Consider the following 7,658-nt stretch of genomic DNA (forward strand, 5'->3'; position numbering starts at 1 on the left):
CCAACGCGCTTTTTTAATAACTTGGTCGTGACCCAGGGGAGAGTCACTCACAGTGGATACGAGATGGAAGAACAGCTTACTCCCCGACGTGCACAAATTCAGAATTGTAATTTGACTGCCCTAACTTTCGGTGTAACTTCAATATTCTAGCCCTCCCTGATAATCATTATGTCGTCTTACCTTCCCCATGGTGCGCTCATCCTGCTGTGTGTCCTGTAGCCAAGGACTGGAGTCTCCTCTACCAGCTGACATCGGCATCTTCTGCGGCTCTTCAGACTTCGGAAGACCGCCCTCCTCTTGACCGGGGCCCAAACGGAACCGCATCCACACCACGTTGAAATCCTGTAAAAGTTTTATTTTCGTAGTCTTCTTTTCATTTTTTGTTTTTCCTTTGTTTATTTAACCGGTATTTAACCATAATCTAAGACACTCATGTTTTTCGACACAAGATACTGTGATTTTATTACTGTGTAACTAGTGACATGTAATTTTCTCAGTGGGTACCATTAAAGTCCGACTTCCTGTGTAAAACATATATCATGTTAATATGGCATGCTGACGGCCTTATATGGCAAAGTGGACGAGAGCATACGCTCGTTGTCTCCGTGAAGTAACTAACGGCAAACCTAGTCAACACGAAGTTTTAAGAACCGGGTATGGTGACCCGCTAGTATTAACTGTGGACTCAGTACTGATGTTACTCTCCGTTTAGGTTCAATCATGTACATTTATAAGTAGTTGCTTAGCAAGGAAACCGTAACACGAATCATCCGTTTCACGATTTTCAGTTTAGTCAGGATAGGGTGGTCAATGGCAGCATCACGGCGGAGGTCACACGACAGGATGTGCTGCTGTGCAGAAGACACTAATCAGCAAGTGAAAGTGCAGTCATTTGTCCATGAGACTACAAGAATCCTCATTCTCAAGGAAATGGGTCGATTTTCTATAGATATCTGTCTTAAGGATTACAACACGTGCTTGATACGTATTGTGTCCACAAAGCAAAGTAACAACATAAATAAAAGGTAAATTTGTTCGCTATTTAACGTGCCTTACTCCCCGCTCGTCAAGATTTGTTCATTTATCCGGCAACAGATTCTGAACACGTTTCACGGTGTGTGGATGTAATTACTGTTCTGTTGCATCAGAATTGAGAGGAAACCAACACAGCCAACAAATAATCGGCTTGAAGTTAAAGATGTGTTGTTAAATGGCAATTTGTTGCGTAAGCAGCTAGTTTTCATTCACGCATTCATTGCATAGTCTGTCTGGAGCTAAGATGAAATCTAACAGGAGTGGGAGAATGTTTGCAGGAATAAAAAAAATCGAGAGGCTGGGACAGTAATATCAACGCCAGAGGTGATAAATGACTGCATAAAAGAGAATAAAATGTACGGATTGGTCATATAGCAGACGGATAATCTTCAAGGTCCACCTCCATCACGTCCGACACGCCTCCTTGCTGACACAGTGGCAACACAGTAAACACGCTGACTACTCCTACAGACGATCGATACCATCCAATCGCCGCGTCATCCTCTGCTATTCGCGTCATTGAATGCAGTATGGAGGGGCGATGGATCATCACACACTTCTCCACGTCATTGTCAGTTTTCACTCACTGGAGCCGCCACTTCTCAGTCTCAATAGTTCCTAGATTGGTCTCAGGAGACTGAGTAACTCGTTCCCATCCTCCCACCAAGAAAACTGGAATTACTGGAAACTGACCCTTGGTTTTCCGTGTGGTACTCAGATTACTGACCCATTAGCCGCGGTGGCAGTAGCCCAGTGAAACTAAGTTCTAGCCCACTACAGAAGATAACCTTAGAGCTATCAATAAGTGATGGCTCGCTTTTAGCTACCTGTATCTGTGGCTGCTTTAGAAAATACAAAATTTGCTTTCGCTGTTCTGTAATGTGATGTGTTAATTAATGACCAGTATGATTATGTAGAATCTGGGTTCCCCTAACATTCAGTGTTATATTCTTCACACTCCTCGACGCTGCTAACCTGTGGGTCCAATGGCACAGGGTCTGCGTCGTCGTCGCAGACCGCTACGACACGAAGATCTTCGGTGTCTGTCTCCCGCCCACAAGGGAGACAGAAAAAGGCGAGAGCTCTGCGGAACATCTGCGAAGATAAAAGAAGTGTAAACGTATATGAAATGTTTTCCTCGATTCAAAAATTAGTCGAGAAGAATGGCTGCGGCACAGATGTGGATTTGAGGGAATTACAAAATTTGGGATGGTTGCTGCGACTGCTTTTACGAGAAATTCCACGCCTCATCTACATTATACAGAAAGATCTGAAAATTAAAGAATTTTTGGCAACGTACGATTTTCGCCGACATTAAATTGTTTCTTACAATAACCACGCTTTGTGCTCAGAGCATATCTACAGCGCTTACTACCAGAGTTACACGTATTTACTGTATATGACATCAGTTCTTTAAGAAGAGTGAGTTTTTCTAGCCCTATACTGGAAAATAAATGGGAAAACAAACTATTTCACGCAAAGAGAGTTTGGTTCCATCGTTAGTTTAAAATTTTTTATGAACGATATATTGAGGTGAAACACAACGGAGTCAAGAAAGCATCCCATATCATATTCTTCAGAAAGTAGGTATTCTTCAATTTAAATGATAGCTCAGGGGCCATGGACACTGTAATGTGTCGATTATAGTCATTGTTGTACTTTACTAGAAAGATAAAAAGGTCAGTCGTCAGATGCACAGGAAAGTCATATTTGGTTCTCTTTAAAGGTTTAAAGGCTCATATCAATGGTGCTTCAACGTCAAAATAAGAATAACTCCATAGTGTCCTTTGAAACAGAGTAAACAACACAGAGTTTCATCTAAAAAAAATGTCATACTTGTTATGAGTGGCAAACAAATAACTGTCAAATTTCGCACCGTACATACTATGCGCGAGAAAAGCCAACCACCAACCTAACGTAAATTACTCTTTAAGCCAATCCTGTGATTTGCTCGATTGGAGATGATGACTGGTAAATGGACAGTTTAGAGAGCAGCCAAGGTCAAAAATGCGGGAAATTCTATATTTAATCAATGCGAAATATACGTTGCAGAAAGCACAGTTCGTATCAGTAAGCAGCGCTGTCTATCTTATGATCGGCAACTGCCAACTATCCTCGCATGTTCGACGGCCGAGCGAGAATGTGGCGAGCGTTAAAGAGCAAAGAATCGCTAATGCCGAAGATTTTACGTCATAATATATTAAAAACATAAAATTCAGTGCTGTGTTGCATTAGGTCGTGTTCGAATCCATACACAGCCAAACTGCAAATATGGGTTTCTTCTTGAATGTAGTACTTAAACTGAAATATAATTAGGATATTCAATTCCACGTTGATGCATTTATGGCTAGGAAATAAAGAAATGTTGATATTTATGTCTGCTGCAAGTGATTATTAGCTTCGACTTGGTTTGTTTCTTCTGATGAATGATTACGAGCTTAGCTAGATATGTTACTCTTTGACTTTGGTGAATTCTTGGAAACACTCATGTTACTAGACGTCCTGCAAATACACCTCGTGCGATATCGATAACGGCAAGAACAGTTATCATCTTTGACACAGGGCAGAATATAAACGTTAATGTCCTCGTTTCACTTCCAGCATTTTTGGTTGTTTTCTTCCGTTGCTGCCTAACCACGCACTCGGAAATCCCCCAATTTAGCTTCATCTATCGTTCTATAATCAGGCAGAAATGTAAATATAGTCGACTATTGCAGAACAGACTTGTATTAAAAGTCACAAAATGTGCTAACATTACTAAGATGAAAAAAAATTTATACATATATTTACATGTAGTTGGACGCATACCTACATCCTTCGACTCCACATACACCACATTAACTATTACGCTCCTATCTTGGATAGGAGTATTAATCTCCTATCTTGGATATCTTACTATACCTTGAAGGCTTATATCGTTGATGCACTATTAACGGACATTTAATAATAATGGTGACGTGTTTCTGATAAATTATGAATCGACCGTTTCCTGTAATACTGCAAGTTATAATAAAAGCTTATCTCATTTGTAAATTATTATTGATAACAACATACTCCTGAGAGAGAACTCTTGCGTGAAGGAGACAGCCTTCGATAAATCATTCAATGTCGTTTAATTGCAACAACATTCATAATAAATCGTACCAAGAACGTCGCGTTTTCATAATTCTCTAACACACGTACGTGAAGCCCTGTGGGATGCCCGTACAGAACGCTAACGAAAGTCAACAGCAGTTACTAGTGTTTTCGATATTGCACGTTTGCAGAAAGTGTTCCGAAATGAGTGTTAGCCGAGAATTTTCCGCGTCCTGTCATAGTTATCAAATTTCTCTCCCCCCCTCCCCTTCTTCTGCTGAGGCACATTTCAGTAACTCTTAATAACAATTAAAAATATCGTAGTAGCCCCGGGAATTTATACTAAGTCGCCGCTTTGTGTGACTTATCCGTATGCTGATGACTGCATCTCGAAGAATACAGGTTTGCACTAGCCACTCGGTTAAACGAACCTAAGAGCCTGTGGAATAGGAGAACCGCCACAACAGGTGACAACGTTGGTTTTTGTTCGTTACGGAAATGGAAAGATTCATTTCAGTTAGGCTCACCTGTAAGCAACAATTATGACATGTAAAAGCAGTACGGTCAGTCTGTCCGCAAATGACCCCAAAGGAATTCCGAGACACCTGTTGCAAACGCACCAGCCTAGTCTCATTAATGAATCAGGACCACGTTGTGGTGGATTTCTTGTGTTGTGATTGATAAGGAATAGCGAGTAGTGTGGGAAAGTGTTTGGGACACTATTAAGGGCTGAGTTCAAAATAGATACGACCGATTTACTGCCACTTCGTTGAGTAAAAACATCAGGTTACTGTTGAAATGTTTTACTGCGCATTATAAGGGGATGTATATCGCCAACGGTTGAAGATGTTTAGAATCGCCCTTTCTGAACGAATGATAATGTAAGGTTATGATACAAAGAAGCGGTGGCATTTAGGACTATATTTTCTTTTTGTTGTTTTGTTCATACCGTGTAGTGAGAAAGGATGTTTACCTTCGATCATAGCACTGGGAATTTAAAACCTGCAAAAATCTGTAGTAATTTGCGTTTACTACATACAATGACTGCAACGCTGGCCAAAAGGTAATTATATCTGCCTTGTGAGTGTGCAGTATTGCTTGGTAGTGATCGGTATTATTTAGTTTGTTATGAAAATAGTAGAATGGTTTACTTTGCCGGATAAGTAAAAAAATTAAGAGATACTTTATCTTTGGAAGGTGGAGATACTGATTTCGTTTGTTAATTAACGAAAGGTATTCAATTTTATTAAACGACTTTACTGTGTTTTTATTTGAAAAGAGACTTTGTGAGAGTGTTTAGAGATAACTCTGAATTATTACAACGTCTATGAACGCTGATATGTTAATATTCTGACAGTTAGGAACTTGAAATCGAAAGCAACGATCGAAAGACAGCGTCTGACTGTTTCAAGCAACTGTAGAAACTAATACTTTGACGAAAAACATTCCGACTGATAAAGGGAGAGCACTTTATGTCAAAAGCTAGTCCATTACGACATATCTCGACTGTTTCAGAAGTTTTATCTTACGACAAGGAACCCTAATATATTTGTACGTAGGGAATTCATTTAAGAGCACATTACTAAGGAAGTTATTATACATTCAGTATACTATGCGCTTACGATCGCTGACCAAGATGAAGAGATCTTGTTGACAGTTGACATGGTCAGGAAGTTAAACAATTGAGAGACTAGTCTGTATCATTTACGGAATTCTTTTGCAAGTCGGGACTTTGTGTTTAAATTTTTCGGAAATCTGAACGGTTATCGCGCTTATGCCAGTTATTAAAGGGACTACAATACAGATCAATACAAAAGGTTGTGTGAGATGAGGGCAGTCTACATATAATTGTGCTGTGGTAGACTGGAGTGTTAATACATGCTATAGGGAGCTACAGGTAGTTAGTGCAAACACTGTGTCTGAAGTGACTATGCAAAAGCTATTTAATTGAAGCTCTGGACTCGAGTCCGGAGAGTTTTCGTTCTTCTTTCATAGTGTGTTTTGGTTTCCCATACCACCACTGGAATATTTTCTGAAGTCAGATGATGTTTCCTGCGACGAGATAAAGTAACTAGAAATCACTGTCCTACATAAATTCTGGTGAGCTGTGCAGTACATGCACTGGAGCAAAAGCGCAACAATTGGTCTTACTTCAAAGGAGTAGCGTTTAGTGCAGTAGCTCACGCGATTAGCAGTAGAAAGCTCTTGTTTAGAGGCCGACACAGTAGATCGTCTGCTTTTGAATTCTGTTCACCCCCTAAATTAGTGAGCTCATTCAAGTATGAATGAGGGCATAACATACTCGTATTTAGACTATGGACAGAGGGTCAGTAAATATGCATGTGAGAGCCTTATCATGAGCAAATGATCACATTTAGAAAAATAACATATAATGGACTGCTAACAACACTGACTTACAGTTCTTGTTTCTGTTACGTCAGAGCACAGAGTACAGTGGTACCACAACCAAGACGTCTGGTAGCTCTAAGACGCACTATGGACTGATTTACTTTTTTGTCAAGGTAAGACGTTAAAGGTTACGCTGAACATTAACACGAAATAAAAGTTGAAGAAATGTTCAGTGTGTTCTCGTTTCAACTACCTGCGCTGAAAATATTACGAAAGAAAGATAGGATCGTAGACTGGATGTCTCACTGACGGTGAAATCATTTATTGTTTAGTGAGATCTCAGACTGCGTAAGCAAGGCGTCCTACTGCTGTTCAGCTCCCAGAAAAAAGTTGGTTATAAAAATTTTCGAAATACGCCCTAAGACAAGGAAACGAAGCTCCATGAAGGAGTTATCCGAATGAGATGGAGATTGATTGACAGGTGTGATCTGCATGCAAAGACAAACAAATGACTATGAATTCAGAAAAAATTCATCATTTATTCAAGAGGGAGAGCATTAAGTCATTTGAGCGTTGGTCCACCACTAAGTCTTCAGCGAGCAGTTATTTGGCTTAGTATTGATTGAGAGAATTGTTGAATGACTGCCAGACTGATATCGTGCCAAACTCTGCCCAATTGGTGGCTCATATCGTTAAAATTCCGAGCTGGTTGTAGGGCTCCGCCCATGAAACTCCAAACGTTCTCGCTTCGGGAGAGATTGGGCGACCTTTACGACCAAATTGGCGTTTGGCAAGTATGAAGATAAGCAGTAGAAACTGTCGCCTTGAGCGAGAGGGTTTATCTTGATGAAATGGTAACCCACATTGGTTTGCCATGAAGGGCAACAAAAGGGGGCGTACCGCCGTGTTGTAAGGGAGCCTCGGGTGACAACCGAAGGGGTCCAGCTATGACAAGAAATGACACCGCAGACAACACGACTGGATTTCGTGGCGTATGGCGGGTTAGTGTTTGTTATACCATCGCTGTCCAGTCCGTCTCCAGACACGTCATAGATGGTCCTCAGCTCTTAGCGGGATTCATCACCGAAGACATCTCTACTCCAGTCAATCAGATTCCAGATTTCATGATCTTATGTGTCAGTTACCCGTTATGTATTATTCCCATTAAGCTGAGTTTCTGGTACGTGAACAATGAAACA

Source organism: Schistocerca americana, chromosome 1 (genome assembly GCF_021461395.2).
Source record: "Schistocerca americana isolate TAMUIC-IGC-003095 chromosome 1, iqSchAmer2.1, whole genome shotgun sequence".
NCBI classification, from domain to species: domain Eukaryota; kingdom Metazoa; phylum Arthropoda; class Insecta; order Orthoptera; family Acrididae; genus Schistocerca; species Schistocerca americana.